This window comes from Rhamphochromis sp. 'chilingali', assembly GCF_963969265.1.
Source record: "Rhamphochromis sp. 'chilingali' genome assembly, chromosome: 1".
In the NCBI taxonomy this organism is placed as follows: domain Eukaryota; kingdom Metazoa; phylum Chordata; class Actinopteri; order Cichliformes; family Cichlidae; genus Rhamphochromis; species Rhamphochromis sp. 'chilingali'.
This window is the reverse complement of record NC_137929.1, coordinates 38147285-38169756: the sequence shown is the minus strand read 5'-3', so window position 1 is coordinate 38169756 and position 22472 is coordinate 38147285. Positions and strand designations below refer to the sequence as shown.

General features: G+C 41.4%; 1 protein-coding gene across 2 annotated transcripts in view; it reads left to right on the top strand.

Annotated features, from left to right (window-relative positions):
* The window catches only part of gal3st3 (galactose-3-O-sulfotransferase 3), a 60840-nt gene that overhangs the window by 20833 nt on the left and 17535 nt on the right, over positions 1–22472 (top strand). Inside the window, exon 1 of one of the 2 annotated variants that reach the window (XM_080894440.1) lies at positions 3786–4075. The exons of the other annotated variant lie outside the window; for it this stretch is intronic. The gene's annotated coding sequence lies outside the window, so the exon portion shown is untranslated. Of the gene's footprint in view, positions 1–3785; positions 4076–22472 lie in introns of those variants that run through there. 2 annotated transcript variants of the gene reach the window in all.

Below are 22472 nucleotides of genomic sequence, written 5' to 3'. Positions count from 1 at the left end.
ACACACTTTGTCAGCAGCTTTCAGTGGAACGTTTTCTGTCCCTGGTCTGTACAAAAATATTAAAGTAAAAAACCCCAATATGTCATTCTAACAATAACACCTGTGTTACAGTAAAACAGTATCTTATCTGAGCAGTGAGCCCTTTTGCTTCATTTCTGTTCAAGTTTCATGTCTTTTTTGTGTATTTCCTGGTTTATGTGCTTGATCAGATCATTACTTCAGTTTTAAGGTTGAAACCTTTTGGAAGTAAACCTATGGTGGTTAGAGCTGCAGTGTATTTTTAGTTTCCTGTGTTTCAGTTTCGACTGCTTCCCTCGCGTTCCCTTGTATCTTGTCAGCGTTTGTCTCGTTAGGCGTGTTAGGCTCGATGTCATGCTATTTTGGACACTTCCCTTGGACAAAGACACTTGGAAAAAGTCTCTGTTTGGGATCCCTGTGCTTCTGTTTAAGAGTTTGGATTTTGCCCCCTGTGTTTATGGACTTATTCACTCAACCTAATTCATTTTCCAGTTACTGGTTTGTCTGTGAGTCCTGGGTCCATTTTTTTTCATGACACTTGCTTCATGACAGTTATTGCTGTTAGCTTCCTTATGGCTAAGACCAGAGTCATTACTCAGTTGCTGCTGGTAACACTAGTGACGTTCATTTACAGTTCTTTTACATAAAAACTGAATATTTTACGCAAATCCTCACGTGCATCATTATAAATGGCAGGTACATTTACATTGAGTGCCATATATGTCCCCTGATGGTTCATTGAGTCGCTGGTGTTACCATGTGTTTGTTTTTTTGTTACATCAAATAAAGTGTGTCATTCGATAGTTATTTTACATACATTCAATTTTGTTACACCTAAAGGTGAAGGATTACATCGCTAAACTTCTTTCAATTTTCTTCGAATATTTTCATTGTTAGAGCAAATAAATGGTTGTGGAAATTCAATAAAATATAATATCAGTATTTCTGTAGAATGACTCAACACCCTGCTTTTCTTTTACTTGTCCTGTAACACACATCAGTTCAGCCACCTGACTGCCGCAGAGTCGGGGTGTTTGGTTGAGATGCTCGAGCGATGTGTGAAATCTGATTACGGTCTTACACAGCTTCTCTCAGCGGCGGGAGGGCGATCTCTGTTACTGCCGCCTCGCCTGTCCCGTCTGGCCTCCCTCCTCCTGATATTCCTCTTCCTCTCTGTGGGACTCTGTCTGCATCACTACTCTGTATAATGGCAGTGTCTGGCCCAGCGGTTAGAGCCTCACATGTTTTTTTTTTTTCTTGCAAGAGCTGATGCAATCTGTTCAGGTGCTGTGGAAATAAAACTTCAAAGAAAAAGGTGAAAGTTTTTTTATGTTCGTGTGGATATTGTTTTTTCACTGGAGCAACAATTTGAAGGAAAAGAATCTAATTCAGGTGTCAGTACCTCAAATATTACAGGGGTCCTTTGAGGCTAATACTTATGCACTGATGCTACGCAGTGGCACAGGGAGGACAGAAAGTACACAACAACGAGGACATACATTTTGGTTTTAAATATGAAAGAAGCATATTTTAAGAATTGTCACTTGTGTTTGATGCGCTTTGATCTTATTTGGCAGTTGTAGCAAATTTTGGAAAAAAGCTATGCTAGCTAATTATGGCTTCGATCATAGCAACCGTTTGGCAACCACCGACTGATTGTAAGTGCTTGCTGGAGGTTTGTTGGAAAAATTGGTGTGGCTTTGGTCCAAACAGATGCAAAGCCTTGGTCACCTGAAGCTTATGTGAAAGACGCCAACTTGTCTGCAGAGAAGAGATAATGCAAGTTAGACCCCTTGAATTAAAGCTGAAAGTCCGCTCTTTAATCACATATTGATTGCTTGATTTAAAACCCACTGTGGTGGTGTACAAACAAAATTACAGAATACATTATTGCCCAAATACCAATAACACCAAGTCCAAATCCTACGACACGGCTCGCCTTATCAAGGTGGAATCACACAGAGCTTGTCCTCAATTTTTAAAGTTGCAATCCTACCAATTCTTGTAAACGCTGTCTCCCAGTGCAAATTTGTGACGATTCACATTTGCGTTTGAATTTTGTGCTCCCCTGAAACTTAAATTTGCATTTGGTGTGAACAGACCATTGCAGCTACTGTACATGTGAGCTACTTCAACAGGAAAGGAAAACCCAAAGCACAACCCTGAGAATAATGGAACAGGAAAGTACTGACATTTTTTATGTAATCATTCATGACCTGAACAGCATGAGTTTATTAGGCCCTGACTGTACTGCTATTGTTTCCCTCTTCCTTCGTTTCGCTGAAAGTGGGAAGACAGACCAAGCGTTCATCTCACGAGATAGCTCCTCTGCTTTCCCGTGAAACTGGGAGGACAAAGTCAAACCACAAGGACTTTGTTCGACTCGTACTTTTATCCTCCTCCATCAGCCCTGCAACTTGCCTTTGTCTTTTCAATGACTTTGTGTTTGCATATTTTCTCTCCGCTCAACACTTTTTCTCCATTTGGATCTCATCTGTGTGATCATCTGCGTGCTGAATATCTCGGCTTTTTCTCCTGTTTTGTTTCTGCCATCGTTGCCTTTATGTTCACCTGTGGCGATGCACTAATAAAAAGACTCACCTCGGCACGGTATGACAAAGGACACTTGCATTTCTATATCAGTATTAGCTAAGAAGCCTGGGTCAGTTGTTCTTCCCCCTCTGTTCAAAAAAAATAAGAAGGGTTTTTTTTTTTTATTATGTTGCCTCGCTTGTTTCCCCCCCTCTACGGTACATTCTTGCTTCTCTCCACACCAAAGTTTTGCCGCAGGCGGCGTGCCATCTGCTTTTGACATTTTCAGAATAAGGAAAGCTTGTGGGAACAGCCTGTTTATTGTTCCATTGTGGTTAATTATTCAAACAGCAGCTCTCGGTTCAGAGCGGCCGGTTATCTGCAGGCACTGCCCCGTGCGAAGCTGGACTGACACTCTGTGCAGAATTCAAAATTTGGAATTCATCATTCCGATGCTGCTTTACTCCAGTCTGGAGGTGACAGTTGGAGCTGAGAGTAGAATAAGACTCCCTATTGTTGGTCCGGCAATTAGTCAGAAGTGCAGAAATAAGAGTGTAAATGACAACAATAGGTCATCAGTCAAAATCACAGCAGAGCACCTCCGTGGCACGCTGCCCATTATGGGCACATGTTATGATCCAGCAGCAAGTGATCTGAAATGAGTTATTGCACTTTTTGCAATTTTTCACATCAAAGTTTGTTTGTTTATCATTGTCGGGCAGGGTTTGCTTCATATGCAAAAACTGTGATGTGAAAGTCTTACGAGGCTCCAGAAGGAACTATTAAATTGGGTGGGTTAATTTGTATAACCAAATGCAGGACGCAGGGCACAGGAATGAAACATTAATGACTTTTTTAATGGTGATAACTTATAAACTACAAAGTCGAGCGATAAACAGAGGGAAAAATCAACGAATACAAAAACTTCAGCACAAGGAATCCAGCGTAAGAAAAAACAAAGAGTACTAATATAGGGTATACTCCTCTATGAGGACACCATGCAGATTACAACATAAAGGAAGACGGAGACAATATATATGTGACCTATAAGGGTGAGAGTTAACAGGTGGGGAGTTAACACAGCTAAAGACAATAAAAAGAAGTCTGCAAAAGTTAAAATTCAATTTAAGAAGATAAAGGAGCTTATACAAAGCATCAGAAGAATATTAAAGAATTTTAAAAAACAATACTTAACAAAGACAAATGCTACATTTCAAAGGATATAATAGTAAATCATATTTTAATGTAAATCTATCCATCGATCCATTTTCTTCATTTCTGTTTCTGGTTGAGGGGTTGGGTTGGTGGAGCCTATCCCAGCTGTCATAGGGCAAGAGGCAATGCACAGGATGTCTCAGTGCTAACCACAGAGCTCCTTTGACACAGAGTGACACACAACCATTCGCACTCACATTCACACCCATGAGCATTTTAGATTCCCCTGTTAGTCGAACCATACTAGGCGCATGTACTTGGACTGCTGGAGTAAGCTGGAGTTTCTGTAGAGGACCCACGCAGATCAAATGTAAGTAATTTCTCAAAACCAAAAAAGGATTAGATTTCCAGAACGTAAAAATCCTGGGTCTGAGAACACTCAGTTTGAAAGTAAGCAGGTGAAGTGGTTTACCTGTGTAACCTGCTCCTTATCTCTGCTTCAGGGTAGTGGCTCCAAGCAGAAGTAGCTTGTATCACACAGACAGGGCGGTGTTGAGTTAACTTGTGTGTCAGGCAGATGTCAGACTTCGACGACAGAATGTGTGGTATAAAAATTTTTCTGCTCTGCTAATTTTGATCCTTTACGATAATGTTGAATGTGAACCACCTTTAGTCATTTGGAAAAAAGGAATTAAATATATTTATACTTTCCTAAGCAATATGATGCCTCATAGAGTTGGAAGAACTCCATAGAAGACTTTCTATCCTGTTTACATCTATCCTGTTTACATCTATCCTGTCAGTGCGCCCCAGGGTGGCTGAGGCTACAATGTAGCTCGCCATCACCAGTGTGTGAATGTGTGTGTGAATGGGTGGATGACTGCATGTGTAAAGCGCTTTGGGGTCCTTAGGGACTAGTAAACCACTATACAAATAAAGGCCATTTACCATTTAGACCTCTATTACATTATTATGCACACATCAGTTATCTCTACTGTACTCCTAGTTTGAATCAAGTTTCTAAAAATGTGTTAAATATAAAATGTGACTCAATGTATTTTCATCAGTAAAACATCAGTAAAGTGTAAATAAAAACAGAATGCACTGATGTGCAAATCTCACAGCAGAACACAGAAAACACGTCAAATGTTTGAACTTAGACATTTTTCCATTTCACACAAAATATGAGCTGATTTCTGACGGCAGCAACAGGTCAAGAAAGTTCAAAGAAACTTAAACAGCTGGAGGAACGTTTTGCAACTAATCAGCAACAGTTCAGTAACATGACTTCCTTTTTAAGACGCTCTGTTCATACTCTCTTTTTTTGCAATTTGCACCCCCCCCCCCCCCCCCCCCCCCACACACACACACACACACACACACACAAAAAGAAGAAAAACGAGCAAACAAAAAAAACGCTATCTACAGATTGTGGAACAATTTGAAATCACTGTCTGCAGGTTAAAGCTCTATCATGTAGAGAGACGTCATACGGGCAGACGATCCAGAGACACTTGTGTCTCTTCTGAGCAAAAAATCCTTTAAAATGTATGGAAACAAAGTGCAAAACTGTTCAGTGGTCAGACCAATCAAAATTTTAAATGCGTTTGGGAAAAAATGGATTCAGTGTCATCCAGACTCTTTTTTACAAAAAGAGGAGGGGGATGCTACGCAGTGGTAAATGTGTTGCTGCCATCACATTCAAAATTAGCTAAAGGTTTTCCTTAGGTGGTGCGTTTTCTCAGTTTATTGTGTTTCATATGTTCGGTGGTGAACAAAAGAGATTTGCAAATCATTGTTTTCTGTTTTTTTAATTTACACTTTTACACAGCGTCCAAACTATTATAGAAAATGGGTTGTAAACGACTGTGTAGCACATGCAATGAAGCATTATAATTCCAGTGCTGATGGCAGTTTTTTTCTTTAAGTACTTTTTTTTAAAAACAGAGCTGTCTGTACTAGACTCATTGTTAGCTTCGTAACCATAGTAATCATTATATTTGCTACAGTTACTGTGATGATTTGACATTTAGTCCAGATCTGTCAGGATACCTGCTGCCTCTCATTCTAGCATGCATGTCAAAAAATGTGCATTAGGCGGGGTTTCGCATAAGTGCCAGATTACATATGAGCCACAGATGTAGTTTTTACCACTTTTATATGAAAAATAACATGTTGTTGAATGTCTCTCATTCTGTCTTTGCCTTGGATTAACCTTCCTCATCAGTCCTTGGTGATGAGCTTCTGTTTGCCAGGTTTTATCAGAACTGGACATCCTTTCTGTCCGTTCCTCTCACTAATTATTCCACAAGTAATCCCGCAACACTGACGGTAATATCATGGTTTATTTGCTTTTTAATTTCTCAATTATCACCGCAGACACAACCAAAATTAACCAGAGACCTCTTTTCTATCAGTATGATAAACTGTGCGATCCGCCTTCTTCACAAATAATCAACAAGCTAGACACCCAATTAAGGCCGTTTGACCTGGTTATAATTGGGTATGAATAAGGATGGCGCCTTCTCCGACGTCTTTTAATTGCATGCAGGGATTTTCACTACAATAACAACGTAATGTAGATCTAGTATGCATTGATCTTTCCTTTTGCTGCTTGAATGTTGGATTATTGGCTCATTAGCCTGTGTTATGCAGGGGTGAGGGTTCAGCTTATGGGGTAATGGTATCCAATTACAAGACCGGAGCTGGTCTGTGTAATGTTGCTCTTGTTTTTAATCGTTCTGCTGTGCAGTTAGTACAGTTTTGTAGACAAAGCACCTCAACAAACAGTGAGCTCATTATTTGTTCAGCGCTACTTAAACTTTTTTTTTTTTTTCTGATTTTATTTTCTTACAAGAGAAAGATATGCGAGGTCTGACACAAGTAACCTAAACACTGGATTTATTTAAAAGTATGAAACTGAAGCTCAGATGTTTTTTTGTGATTACATGTGAAAACAATGTCGCTCACAACTCATAAAGATGTTAATCTACAGAGAAGTAACATCAGTGGCTGATCGTCAGTAGCATAGATGCGGGAGGTGTTACACACAGTTTGTGTTGCTACGCTTTAAACAGGAAACATCAAAACTTTTTTTGTTTCATCAGCAGTGTGTTTACAGAGAGATCATTTTCCTTGAAGTAAACAAGAAAAAAAATTAAATTAAAAGACGTTCAACTTCATGGCGTGCACATACGTGAAGAGACCACTGTGAACACCACACTGTGAGTTTCAGTCATTGTCGGTAAGCTCTCTCTGCTTCACATGAACACGTGACACCAGGAAAACCACAGTGGTGCTGGCCAAAGAGACACTGCAGCAGCTACACAGGTTCAGGTTCTTAATAAAGACCCCCCTCATGACAATATTAGTCCATCTTATTTCTGATTATAGTACAAAAATTGTAAAACGTCTTAAAACTATGTTTATTGTATTGATATATACATAAGGTTTAGCAAAAGCCTTCTCATACAGAATCATAAAGAGTAACTTTCTATACACGTATAATAATGTATGTGGCTTTCTGTTGGGTGTCGATATTTGAGTTTCTCTCCAGGTCTGTTTCACTGATTTCCTCCCTTGTATTTATTTTGTTCCGTTCTTCTGTTTCCACAACTTTTTCTTTACTTTTTCTGAGTTTTTGGCTTCTTGTTTTATTTTGGTAATTACCTTTCCTTGTGCATTTCCTGTCATTTAACTTCCTATCTTTGTCTTTACACTTATTTACATTTTTCTGTAGTTGTGTAACCACAGTTATGGTGGCAAGTTTCCACATATTAGTCAAGTAACAACATAAACTAATGTCAGACTGAATCAAATATAGGGGGGAAATTTACTGAAAGGCTTCTGGAAACTTTTAAGGTGGATTGCTCTGTTTCATGAACTGCCATTATGTCAAACAAACAGCTTAATGACAGATTTTGTTGCAATCATTGCATTAGCTGTGATCGCTTCTGGGCTTTTTTTTTTTTATCACACTCAGACAGGCTCTTTCTTTGAGTGCTTATGTTTTACCACAAAGCTGACACTAAAGTAGAAAATTGTCCAAAGGCAGCAATTCTTATCTATGGGTTGTGATACAAGCGCTACTTAAACTTTTAAAATCTGGCACTGTGGGTTACACGCTTGCAATTTTTCACTGACCGCATGAAGTATTGGGTGGGACGTGCTAAATACATGTACAATTCCCCAAACCAACAGATCTGCTAAGTTACCAGCAGCACGCTTAATGATAATAATGATTGATGGCATTATAGCTCGCCTAATTGCATTGCTGCTTATTTTATAAACTATAGTAGGGGAGACCGGGGATAGTTGTAACGTGGGTCAGTTGTAACACTTCCAATTTCTCCAATCAGGGCTAAGTTTCAAATGATGTGACTCATCCTGTGCATGCCCAATTCAGTTCTGCTATCACATGTGAAAAATCAGCACATTTTGTCAAACACAGACAATTTAACATGAAAAAAAGTAATTTGTATGGCAAAAAGTAAGTTTTTCTACTTTATTTCAATTTCTAATAGCATTATCTGCTTTGCAGTTAAACTCATCAAACTTAAATTATGTTATTTGTTTGTCTATGGGGATATATTCTGTGTAGGTCTTTAGTGCTAATGTTTTAGCCGTTGGCTGTAATGTTAGCTAGTTCATGGCTATAGGAGTCTGGGTCAGTTGTAACAGCAACAGTCTGAGTTAGTTGTAACAATAATGCAGATGTTACAACTTACCGCACTATTACTTTAACTTATATTAAACAAGTTGGGGCAACGACATCAGCAGAGAGAGGTTCACTGGTCGCTTTTGTATATGCGGTTAATGCCATTAGCAACACAATTCCTCCACTGTTTGTGTTCCCACACATACATTATGCAGACCACTGTGTCAGAGATGGACCAGTAGGAAGTACTGGTAGTGGAAATAAATCAGGATGGGTGCAAGAAACAGATTTCCTCATCTTTCTGAAGCACTCTGCAAACCACACCAAGGTAAGCCATGATAAAAAGTAATGGAATTGCGATGCTGGTGAACAACTACATTTTTTCAGCTTCATTGTTATGTTCAAAATTGGTGCAAGAGTTGTAGGTTATAATGCCCACTGAGCCAATGAGGCCAAACTCAAGGAAGACCAACCAAAATTAATGAAATATTCAGTTGCAGAAAATTCCATAATTTGTCTTTTTTGAGGGGTTGAAATATGTTCAAAAGCTAGATTTCTGCATTCTGTCACACACACACAGCTACATAAATGGATGTAAGTGCATTCATGCGTTGAATAAAAAAGATTACATGTTAATGTTTTGTTAGTACCCTTATTTCATTGTGTTACATTTCACCCCAGGATATGTTACAACTAACCCAGACTATGGGGTTAATTGTAACATTTCACTCTTTGTGTTTGAGGCCATACCATGCAATGGGTAATTGTGCTGCAGAGAAAATAGCTGCACTATTTAATAGCAGAGACATGTAAATACTTTGCATTACATTTTGAATCCACTACCTTAAAAGAGCTCCAATTTACAGACAGAAATGTCAAAAATGTTACAACTATCCCCGGTCTCCCCTACTTTGTCAGGAATAGTCACTCATTAACTCAGCAGTAGAAAAAAAGTGCTCCTGTATGATGAGATTTCAGACTGTGAAGACTGAAAATAGTCTCGCAAACTTACTGACATTCATTCATTTGTGGACATGAGGGCAGCAAAAAGTCTGATTCAGCTGGGAGCCAGTGCCAATAACAATTTTTTTTTCTTGTTTGCTGCAACTTTTTAGGGTTTCTTCATTATGAAAACAACAAGTACATATTTCAGGCGTTTTCACTGCATCTTGAAGCTGGATTCAGTCAGAGCTAACTGATGTGACAGTAAATAAACATTGTCAACTTCTAACTCTACATGATTTCTTATATCTAGGTACACAGTTAATGTATGTCTGGGTCAAAAGAGGCATTTAAAAAAAAAAGACCATGTTGATGATACAGTATCTCACCACGATTGCTTATAAAATCATTAATTTGACCTTTGCCTTAAGACAAATTTGACTTAAGACCAAGTAGGTGATCGAGGTTTGATTAAAGATTAACCAATACTGTAAGATAAGCAGTGATTTTTAGTGGTATAAACGTGATAAGATAATAACGTGGAAAACTGATTATAAATCTTGTAAAGAAATTAAAATCCATACAAACTTAGTGAATGACTGAAAGTCATCTAAACACCTGCATAAAGTTTCACGAATGTCCGGCAGTTAAGATTCTCCTTGCATGGCTTAAAAGCACTCTTTCTACTTTGATGTAGAAATGGTGAAAAGACTTTTTTTTCTGTAAAAGAAAATCCATTTCATGCGAAAGTACCTTTGAGTCACCTAACAAACAACAGAGAAGACCGGGCCTTGGGCGGGAATGAACAATAAAGACATTTCTACTGATTTTAGCAGCCCTCCTCACTACAGTCTGCTTCCTACTGAAAAATAAAAAAGCAATTTGGAGCACGAGAGCTCAAAAGGTTGCTGTTTTTTTTTGTCTGGGTGAGCAAAAAGTGTTTGCGTACATGCCTGCAGTTCACTCTGATGGGGCGTGATGCATTTTTGTGTGTGTGTGTGTCAGGGGAAAACACTCAAAGTATCGCTCCCTCGTCTTTCTGCATTCATAGTCTGCTCAAGGAATTCAATGCGCCTTTTTCAACTCAGCTGTTCATTTACATAAGACACAGCCTTCTACTTTGCCAAATTAATTTGATGTTCTGAGGCGAAAGCCAGAAAGCATCTTCACAGGATGAGGCCGCAGCTTCCTGTTGGCTAGGCTGGCCCTACCTGAGGAGTTCACGTGTGCTTTGCTAGCGCACGTTGTTTTGCTGCTGCTACAAAACTGCAGTTGTTGGATTTACATAAAGCCCTCTGTGCAGCTGCTCTGTGCTTAAGCCCGGCACCAATTACTAGTGAGGGAGCAGAGTGATCCAGCAGGTTTGTTTGGACATGAGCCCTATTTTATATTCTTGGTTTACTGGATGACAGCGTGCCGCTTTGTTTCCGTTTCTCCACTTGGCAAAGATGAAAGAGAAAGCCCCACTTCATCAGTGTGACAAACAAGTAAGATTTGTGAATCTAAAACACACCAGTTTCTCTCATAATTACGATATATTTCCAGCAGAAAAACCTTTACCAGATCCCTCAAACTGAAGAGCTTTGACGGTGCCAGCACCAGAGCGGAAAACCAAAAGCGCTGCCTGCACGCTGCAATTAAGTTGAGACGCTGTCACAATAGGAGACAGAAGGAACATTAAAGACTCCTCTGCGCCGCAGAGGAATATGTACACACTTGTTCAAAAAGCTCGTCGGCTTTTATCAGTGAGTTGCAAATGCTCCTGAAGTGGACAGACAGATGGGGTGGCCTTTAGGTAATTAGTAAAAAGGCCAGCATGTGGATCAAATCCAGAGCCGCATAGACAGCAGCGGGCAATCAGTCTGTCGGTGACACAGAACAATTACAGAGGGAGTGTCAAGTCCTGTTAAGATGCTAACATGAACAGCATAACTGATGCTTGACTTCTTCACATACCTGGCCTATTTGCCAACAAGGAATTCGATAAGGAGAGACCATTAGAAGGAACTGAACATAATTTATTGATATACAGAATTCTATTATGCTATTAGACTCTGATGGCTCATCACTGGGATTTCACCAGCAGAATGAAAATTCCAGCAGTGATAGGAATTACGGCAAAACTTCCCGGAGTCTAGATGCAGGTGGTGAAGATAAGATGCAGGGTTGGATGAAGTGACTTGGTTCGGGTGGAGATGGGGTGGAAGTGGGTTGCATGAAGGAGTTTGCAATGGACAGTGACAGCTAGAGCAGGGCGATATGACCAAAAATATTTATCACGATATATAATTTGTGATAACGATATAACTGACGATATAATTGACACTAGACAAAATACTTTACAACTCCACAACTTTATTAGTGCACAAAAACCCCATCAATGTATTTTCACTTAAACAAGCAGCTGTTTTTTATGTGCATTAAAGCTACATAAAAACGCAGCAGTGCGAATTCCTTGCTGACAGCTTAACCAAAGGCATTTCCAGTGGAAATTGGCCGACATGTCCTCAGCATAACCATGTATAATATCCACAAAACTTAAAAAGAGGTTATACACACACAATATGGTATATTATTAGTGACAGCAGAGCGGAGTGATTTAAAGTACGCAGAGTGCCCGCTGATTGGTTTAAGGAGGAAAGATGATTGGAGTACAGCAGTGATGTCAGCATTGAGTTTTACAGCGTGGGAAAGTGGAAGTGAGGAGCAGACCAGCAGTCAGACACCTGGGAAAGCAAACAGAGCGTCCTCATCGAGCTTATGCACAAACTTCATGCATATTAATGCATTTTTTTCCATAGGTGTGATGCAGTAGAAACAAGAAAAACTCTTCTATTTTTCTCATTTAAAACATCATGGCTTGATTTTAATTTTAATTTTCTTTTTTCACGCTGCGATTATGTTTTTTAGGACAGAGTTTTTCGGTGCGCTTATACGTTACTCGACAACAACCTGAAAGAAAAGCAGATGTGAAATGTAAAAGTGAGGTTGCAGGGCAAATGTGACATTTGCATTTGGATGCAAACTAGAATGCGATATTCCCAATCCCCATATACCAGCATCGTTTCCTAAATGTTGCCAATACAGACAAAAGAAGTCGAATTTGAAGCACATTTTTAAAGATAAAATACATTTTATGAAAGTTTGAATTTATTTGAGCTTGAAGAAGAGGTCAGAGTGTTACACCATGCTGTGATGTGTCGTGTGATACGAGTGGAAGCTGCTCCCTCAGATGCGGAGGGAAAAGGCTGTCCATCGTGCAGAAAGCTGCAAAATCTGGCATTATTGGTTTTTCAACATCCCGGCGTGTTTGATGTGTTAAAGGTGTGGATGGAGGAGAAAGGTGGAGAAAGGTTTCTCAGCCTTCTGAAAGCACCTCTGATAAAACGTACTCGACGCTTCAGTGGTGTTAAAAAAAAATGCACCACTCGCCGCTCCTGTTCTTTCGCAGCATTGACGAGCTTTCTTCAACCTTTGACGCTGTAATTCAGACGTTATCACAAAACTGCTGTTGAGCCAAAAGACACCACATTTCTGTTTATGGATTAGCCCGTAGACAGTGTCTATTCAAGCAGATGAAAAACCAGAAGATGTGCCTGTCATTTGACTTTGCTGAAGGGAACATTGTGTTGCTGATGTTCTGTTTCTCTCGTGTTCGTTCCCTGGATTTGGCTTAAGGCTTTTGTTAGCAACAAATGATCTAAAAGGCTTTTCATCGATAAGCACACAAGTACAAGGCCCGATGTTGATTCTACCCGCTCATTTGGTCTCAGGCCTCTTTCATTTTCTCCTGACATGTTCTCTGGTTGTCTTTTATCAAATCTCATCTCTCTCCCTTGCTGCCTCTGTTCTGCCTCTCCTCCCCATTTTCACCCCACTTCCCCTCTCTCCCTCACTAACCCCATATCCCCCCCTCGCTCCCTGTTTTCCCCTTTTTTCCCTGCTGCTCTCTCATCACTCTCTCTGGGGGGTCATTTGGGGTAAGATAAAGCCTGAATGTGTGGGTCCACGGGGAGTCTACCCTGCAGACAAGTAATGATCCGCACACGCTTTTAGGCGCAGTCATGCACAAGCACTCACACACAGACGGGCAGGCACAAACACAGCTGCGTGCTCTCACACCCACCCAAACACACACACACGTATTAACATACATGTTAAAGTATAGACATCCACTCTGTTTCCAGCCATCTCTAGCAGTTCCAGAAACAGGGTGGGGCGCGTGGCGATAAAGCACTGTAGGGATACGGGGAAGAGATAAAGGGTTGGGAGATGGAGAGATGGGGAGAGGAAAAGCCCAGAGGAGAGGTGGAGGAGGAGGCGTGGGTCAGTGAGGTGCAGTGGAGATTAAAGTAATGAGAATGGGAGGGAAGAGACTGTGGGGAGAGAGCGATGAGAGAAATAGTCTTTGCACGGGCGCAGGCAGAAGCTGTGATCCTCTTCGGGTCGTCGTCCACACCCCCACCCCCAACACACCCCAACAAAATAAGAAGTGTTTGATTCAGCGCCGTGTTTATTGACTGCTCGCGCTGAGCCCCGCCCTCCAAGCAGGCTTAATACAGCTTATCTCGTAAATAACAACAAATCTGACCTTTTTTACCAGAATTCATATCAGGCGGCAGCTACTGTGAACTTTTCCATCAATGGAGGCAAAGCTTTCAAAAGCACATGACGTGAGTCTACTGGTTTGACTGGTTCACCTCTGCAGTGATGAATCAAAACACACTAATGTATGATATTGGTCAAAAGACAAAGGACTAAAAAGTAGTAAGACCTGAAGACATGGAGAGTTGCCCGGAGGCTTGATTTTTGCATTTTTTTTAATTTCCTCTAATTTCCCTCTAATTTGACTATTAATCTGCAGCATGCATGTTAAAATATGCATGGAAATGCACGTACTTTAAAGACCAGAGCAGGTTTGGAAGGCTCACCATGATGTGTGTTGTTTTTGCAGTGATGACAGTGATGTGGATCCACTGTAAAAATCTGAACCTTTCCCTTCATTTAATGATTGATTTATTACTTATTTATACTGGCACAGTGTGAATGCCCATGGAAGTGGTCGTTATTAGTAAGAAAAGCTGTAAAACTTGTGAAAATGCAGTTAAAAGTCCAAAATTTTAGCCCTCCTTTACATTTCCCACAGACGTCCTGTGGGCCAGATTGGAGTCTTTGCTTGGCCGATTCTGGCCCCCAGGCCTTATGTTTGACAGCCATGCCTTAAACCCATCTGCGTAACACAAAGCAAAACAGCATCCTCTGAGGACGTGCACACATTCTGATATAAATTATAATGGAGCAGCTGTGACTGAGGAGGTGTGGGGGGTTCATCCCTGTGGCAAGACACTGAACCCAGGTACAATCAGTGTTTGTGTAAAGAAGTGTAATGAATACTTGACAGTGTGATTATTATACTTTTGTATTTTCTAATTGTTTTTATTTCCTTTGAACGTTTTCTCTTTTCTGTTTCAGTTTGTTTCCAGAGTGGATTTTCTTGTTTCAGCTGAGTTTTTATTGTTTGAAAATGGTCAGTTCTGCCTTGGTTTTATCCGCTTCATTGTTAGTTTTAGTCTTTTTAATTATTACTGTGTGCAGGGAATGTGTCAGATGCTTTTTTAGAATAATTAGAGCAGTGATTACGATAAAAACAGCTCTTTGAAAGCAGTTGACTGACTCATAGTGTATCATGGTATTGTAGATGTCCACAGTCTCAGTAAACATGTCTTTGAATGCCTCATCAGGCAAGTTGTAATAAAACTAAAGAAACGAACAGATTATAAAGCTAAGGATATTTCCCTACATTTTTATTCCTCAGCTGTAAAAGGCTAATGAGATATTGTCGCCACCCCGCTGGGCGTGTGGGCGGAGTGCGAATGCAGCAACTCCCGAACAAGGTGACGTAGGTTTTTAAAATTCATACCATACCAAAGAAATGAGCTTTTTCCATGGCCCTACACAGATAGATGATAGATCGATGTCAGTGCTGGTAAGACAGAAATTAAAAAAGTTGCAGGAAAATGGCGTAATCGACACAAGTGTGAATGCACTGTGAGGTGAAATTTACAGAAATGATGAAACTATTACACGCATATATCTCATTTATTTTTCATTTCTACAAGAGAAAAAATAACTATAAATGACTGAGCTCAAGACTCACACTCCCGTCACTGGTTGTACACCAATAGATCAAAAAGGCACCTTTATCTTGCTGCTGCTGGAGTGCATGACTTCCCAATATTGCCTTAAAGCAGCCGTCTAGCCTAAGTATGAAATGGGTTTAAAAATATCTCTGCTCTTGGAGGATCTTTACTTCACTCAGAGGCATTAAGTGAAAGGGTGGAGCAGCGGAGACGCGGGCGAGGAGGTACATCTGTAGAAAATAACTTCCAAGCGTCATATCCCAGATTGATTTTTTAGAGGATTTCAGAGATAAGGGATCAGACATTAGAAAACAGCCTTCCTGGAAAATGAGTGATTTCTTAGACTGTCCCGAAGCCCCCTGAGGATTTCTCAGAACTTGATTAATACAGTAGCTCCGAATGGCACGCTTAAACAACTTTAAACAACAGTCTTAGCATTTAGCTGCCTTGCTCTCGAGTAAATCCCTTCAGTCGCGAACAAAATAAAGTCTTTGCCCTTAAGCAGCTACAGATATTAAGACACATGCCGGCATCAGGATGCAGCTGTTACCAGCACATCTTCGACTCCACCGCCGCTCGTCCAGCTATTGATTCTCTCTTTTCCAACAAGGGCATCCCATGACGTCTCACAATTTGCAAAGTCAAACCTAAGTCACTGCACCTTGTAAACAAAAACAATAATCAGATGAGATATTTATTGATCCCTGCAGGGCAGAAAAATGCTGGACTGTGTTGGGAGGTCAGATCGAAGGGCCGGGTGCCCTCGACCTGGAAAGGATCCAGTATCCAGATTTTACAGCTCGATTGCCACCGCAGGAAGTTTAAGACATACTCTGTTGGTATGCAGTCATGTGTATATTACAGAGGTTCTGATTGAAAAGCATGTTTTTCTAGGCTGTGCAATTAATCTAATTTGATATTAAGCCCTGATCTCAGCCTTTCTATGTGGAGTTTGAATGTTTTCCCTCAAACTCGCGCATAGATTAATTCGACTCAAGCCCGGATGACAAAAAGAGAGCCGCTGGTCCACAGCTGCCTGAGAGTTTTGTTTCTTTTTTTTTGCTTTTCTCCATTCGTTACCCACAAATCAGGTGGAAGTGGGTGGGCAAAAACACCACCCTGCTCTGAGCTTAAGTCTGAACCAGACAAATCTCTGTCTTCTCCCACTAACTCCACCTCATTTTTCTTTTATTTATTCCCTGTTTAAGTTCAATAAATGTGTGATGTGATGATTTTCTTGACCTTCGTGAACACACACTGTGATAAAAGTTCCCAGACTGCCTTACTGTCCCAGAGCGTTATTCAGCAGCTGGGACTTTATCACTTTATTTTAATAAAGTGACCCTTTCACCCGGGCTTGCCGTTATGGCCACTGCAGCTCTCGTTACTAATGTGAATGAAGCTTGAGGAACACATGGATCTTGCACCAGCATCACTGGCTTGCTTGCACCTCAGAATTTGCAAACGTAACCTCAGGTCTGCTCATGTATTTACAGTGTCATATGGGAAACTGGTGCTTTGCACTTGGTTTCCCAATGCCAACGTCATTGCCTGGTGGCTGGGGTCAGAGCAGCTGTGCATGCGGTGTGTGTTTCAGAAAGAACTGGGATGGCATGTTGATACATGACATACGCACAGACCACTTCTTTATGGGGCCGTTAAATTCCCACAAAAAGCAGCGTCACACCCGCCGGTGCAAGCTGTGCTTTGTTGTCCTTTGTTGTCCTTTGTTATGGTATGCTTTAGATCAAACTGATCATCAAAGTGAGGAAGAAAGGTGATATATTGCATGTATACGTGGCGTGTCGACGTGAGTGTTTCAAAACCTGCTGGTATTTTTCCACACAGTCATCTCTATAGTGCACAGTGAATGGTATGAAAAGGAGAAAAAATGCCTTGTTAATGTCAGAGGTCAGAGGGGAATGCTCAGATTGCTTTTAGCTAAGGCTGCAGCTGTCTCAAACCGGTTTCTTCGTGTCACCGCGTATTTTACTAGGTAAAATCTGTGTGTGTCTGCATGTTCACGCTGAGGAAGGTATTTTTGAAACATTCAAAGGTTCTCATAGCAACCTTCGAGCTGAGATGTGGCCTTCGATTTGTTTTCTACAGCAAGAGAAGTTGCTTCAAAGGTCCTGATTGTGTTGATGTTAATACAGTAATTAATCTTAATAGTTATTCAATGTTTACTTTAATAACCCCAGGTCAGTGGCAGAGTCACAGTTTTATGGTCCTGTAAAAAAGTGTATTTATTTATTTTTAAATTTTAATACCATTTAATTAACATAATATTTATTTATACTGATCTAAATGTGCAAAAATAAAGCCTTGAAATAAACACGGCCCAGCACACCCCATGCCCCCCTTTATACTCACCCCTGCTTGCTGCAGGTATTGCTGCCATATAAAGTGGGACGGCTGCCGTCAGGATTTTAACATTGTAATAAACGAAGTTAGCAGTTCATATTTTGTTTGAACTGCAGCAGATTTTCTCTGTGTGAAACAGACGGTGGTGGATGGAGCAGCTACAGAGCCGGCTGTATCTCAGTAACGGCTTTAATGGTGATCAATGTAAGAAGCGCTGCTGGTTTGGACGTTTTCTTTCGCTCCACCTGAGCTCCGTGTCTCGGTAACAGCTCTGCCTCTCCTACTGCAGGTCTACTTTTAGTCACAAATGTGGGTGAAATGCACGTGTTTGCACTGTGACACCTGAGTGCTACAAAGTTACGGATTAAACAAAGCAAAGAAGAGAAAACATTTCATGTTCAAGATCATTTGAGTTAACACATCAGAATAAATATCGAACAGAACTTGTTCGATATTTAGAAGAGCATCTCTGAACAACAGCCACAGACGACCACATTAGATATGAGCTTTCCAGCTGGTATGTCTTTTACTGCCAGTGTCATTAGTTCAGAAGCTCAGAGACTCACAGATTATACACAGGGACACATTACAACTGTTTAAAAAGATGAGGCTTTCTAGAAAAAAAATTAAAATCCTGCAATTTCTTTGCTTCCACTTTTGACTTCTTCCCCGCCCGTACCAGCACTGATGTGGAGGTTTGTCTGAGTATTGATGGATCTGTGGCCACATGACTGGCTGTGGGTGTGTGTTTGACTCATGTTAGATTCAAAGGAAATATAGTGTGTAGCATCTCATCTTATGCTGTTGACGGACTGAAAGGGTGCCTATGGACGTCTCTCCGTGTCGTTGCGTACTTTACTAGTTACGCCTGTCCAACTGCTTTTTGGTGCGAATATCCAAACTGTCAATCTCATGACAGAAAGTCATTGTATGTAAGAACAGAAATATGTCCTAAATTAGACTCCAACGTCCAACCTGAGCATATGAATGAGGAAGAACTGTATGTGAACGTGTCATGGTTGTTGTCACACAGGCTGTCTGTTTCACAACCTGCTGATCTGCTGGGATTTTTCTACACAACCATCTCTACAGTTTACAGGGAATGATGTGAAAAAGGGAAAAAATCCAGTGAGTTTTCCCCGCATTTATAAAATAGAGAAATACTTTTATCTGATGAGCAAAAACAAAAACCCCAAAAACCCATAGAAGTGTAAAAACACAGTTTTTCCAAAGTAAAATACTCATTAGTTTCCATTTGAGAAAGTGCAATAGTGTTGATAGTTTAGTGACAGTAAACCCTGTCATAGTTTTTACCTGCCTTATTGAAATCACGTTCAAAGAGTGAAAACTTGAATAAATAATCACAAGTACAGTAATGTCAGATTAAATAAGGTATGCATACAATCTAAACTAAACCTGGGCTAAAATAAAATAGCCTTTACTCTGTCTTCTGCATTTCTGTGTCTTCATGTTTAGGCTAGTTAATGATTAGGTCCAGTTGTGAGCCTTTAAATGCTGTGATAGCTGCACTGAAGAAAATCAAGCATTTCAGTGAACCTCAGTTTCAGACAGACTGTGTATATAATAAGGGAGCTTTCTACCAACATATTAAGCTGGTGTTGGTGTAATGGTGTATATTTGTCTTTGCATGTAAGAACATAGAACATAAAATCAGTCTCTATGCGGATGATGTGTTGCTTTTTCTGCAAAACACACAAACCAACCTCTCTGAGGTAATTACTTTAATAAACTGGTTTTCAAGAGTTTCAGATTATTCAATTAACTGGCCAAAATCTACAGTTCTCCCCATTAACTGCTCCTTCCATAATTCTTCCTCTGCCCCACTGCAATCCGGAAATATTAAATATTTAGGTATTAATATCTCTCCTAAGCTTTCAGACTTAACTAAACTAAACCACATCCCACTTCTAAAGAAAGTAGAAGGCGATCTGACTAGATGGAAATCTTTACCCATATCACTCATGGGAAGGGTCGCCACTATAAAAATGATGATCTTGCCAAAAATAAATTACTTATTTTTGATGATCCCTAACAAACCATCACAAGATTGGTTCAGATCTCTGGATTCATATATTTCCAAATTCCTTTGGAAAGATAAACCCCCGCGTATTAGCTTAAAAACGCTACAAAGAACCAAGGATAGAGGAGGATTAGATCTGCCTAATTTTCACCAATACTTCTTAGCCAACAGGCTTCAGTTCATCTCAGAATGGTCAAAACATACCTTCTTAGTTGAGCCCTGGCTAGATGTTGAACAGGCACTATGCAAGGATCTAGAGATTTCAGACCTACCATTTATTAGCTCAAACATCAAAAGACATGAATGCTTTAAAAGTATCAACATCAGCTTTTCTCTAACAGCATGGTGGGAGTTTCTAAAAATAACGGAGTCTTCATTAATCCCATGCAAACGTACACCTATCTGGAATAACCCTGACATATTACAAAACAATAATATGATTAATTTCCCAGAATGGAGTTGTAAAGGAATCAAATACTTAGAACATATATTAGAGGGAACAGAATTTATTCCATTTGACAGACTAGTTGAACAATATGGGATCAACAAGACAAGGTTTTTAGAATATCAACAAATTAAATCCATAGTAAAAAAGAAATTTAACCTCAGTCAAGTTGAATTACAAACACCACTAAGTGCGGCACATTTTCTTACTCTTAAATCCCCCAAATTATTATCTAAAATATACAGAACACTTTCTAAATTAGATGAATCAATATCCCTTCCTACTGCAAAGTGGGAAGCAGATTTATCAGTCAACCTAGACCAAAACTTCTGGTCTCAGATTTGCTTAAAAACTTTTAAATTAATTAAAAATCCCAGTCTGCAATTAATACAATACAAAATACTTCATAGAGTGCACTATACAGGTCATCGGATGTTCAAGATGGGCTTTACATCTTCCAACAACTGCTCACACTGTCAAGGCAATACACCAGACAATTACATCCACGCTCTTTGGTTCTGTCCACCAGTGCAAAAGTTTTGGCGCGAGATATGTGAAGACTTATCAAAATGTCTGAAATGTAACATTCCAACCTCCCCCTTAGTGTGTTTGTTGGGCAGCTTAGATAATGTCACTTCAGAAAAGAATATAGCCCATATGATCTTCACTGCCCTATGCATAGCCAAGAAAACAGTCCTCATGAACTGGAAAAATAAAAATAATCTTAATTCTAACCAATATAGAAACTATCTATTAGATTACATTAGTCTTGACACAGCCTCTGCCACCACATTAGATCAATTGCTCTGGGCCCCTTTTATCAGCTCCATCACCTAGTGGGGGTGGGGGGGTCATAGTTTGGTCCCGCCTTCACTGTTGTGATTGGTGAGGGGGTAGGGACAGGCTTAGGGCGTCGGGGGGGTTCCCCGGAGGCATCTTCCTTGGGGGGCTCAACCCGGGGTAGCGGTCACGTCCGGTTGAGGGCTCTGTTGGCTCTCAGGTGACTGTTTCCTCGCGGCTGCGTGCAGCGGGGCTAGGGGAGGGTCTGTGCTGACGGACGTGGGTTACTGACCTGGCAACCTGGCTGCCCCTGGGTGGGTCCGGGATGGGCGTGAGGTTTTGGGGGCGCTCCGTCTCTGGGCTGGGGCCCGGGCCGGGCCTCGGGGGCTCGGGTCCTGGTTGGTGTGTTGCCGGGGTTGTGGGCGGGTGGGTGCATGGGGGCCCGGCCCTGGAGCAGGGTGCCGCCGGTGCATCGAGCCGCCTGGGGGGCTCTTCAACTGGTGGGGGGGATGGTCACATCTTGCAGGAGCTTTCTTCTCTCAGGAACTCTCTGCAGGAGGGGGAGATACAGGAGAGGTGGAGGAAGATCTCAGCCTGGGCGTTTACCGTCTTATGTAGTCTGGAAGATGTGTGGTTGGTGGGGTGGGTGCAGTTTTCTCTGTGGTGGGGTTGGGTGGACTGTCCAGGGCTCTGTGGAGCCGGGGGGCGCTACTGCACTGGGCCCCGGTCTGATGGGCCTGGGCCCCCCTTCCCTGGCGGGTCGCGGAGGGTGGGAGTGCCTACTGGGGTCAGCGGGGGAGCTGGCCCCAGGGAGGGGTTACCTGCCCCTCCCTTCCTTCCCTCCCCATCTCCAGCTGCCTCCCTCTTCCCGCTCCTCCACAACCACCCACACATGCAGGGCCTTGGAGTGGGGGTATGTCACCAGGGTGCAGAGGAGGCTACCCCCCCCCCCCCCCCCCCTCTGTCCCCTTCTGGCTGCCTCTGCCTCAATTTTATCCCACAACTTAGACATTCACATTATTCACACTCTCATTACACATACATATAGGATCTTGGGGGTGGGCACAATCACGGAGTCCAAATCACCATCAGGGTGTATACCTCACCCCTGACGTCGTTGCCCACCTCTCAATTTTAAATACACTTAGTCATTGAGGGTTAGCAGGAGGGACTATGCGCTTACCTGCTGCTCCTTGGCAGGTAGCTCCATGCCCTCCTGGGTTTTAATTGCACCTTAGAACACATATGCATCAACACTACAATGAGCGGGTGGAGGGAGGTTTGGAGTCTTCTCCCACCCCCATTCTCTGCGGCCTGCTGGAGCGGGAGGGCTAGTAGGAGGAGTTGGCCGTCCGACTGCGGTCTGGGGTGTGGGGCCTCCCTGCTGCTGCGGAGTCG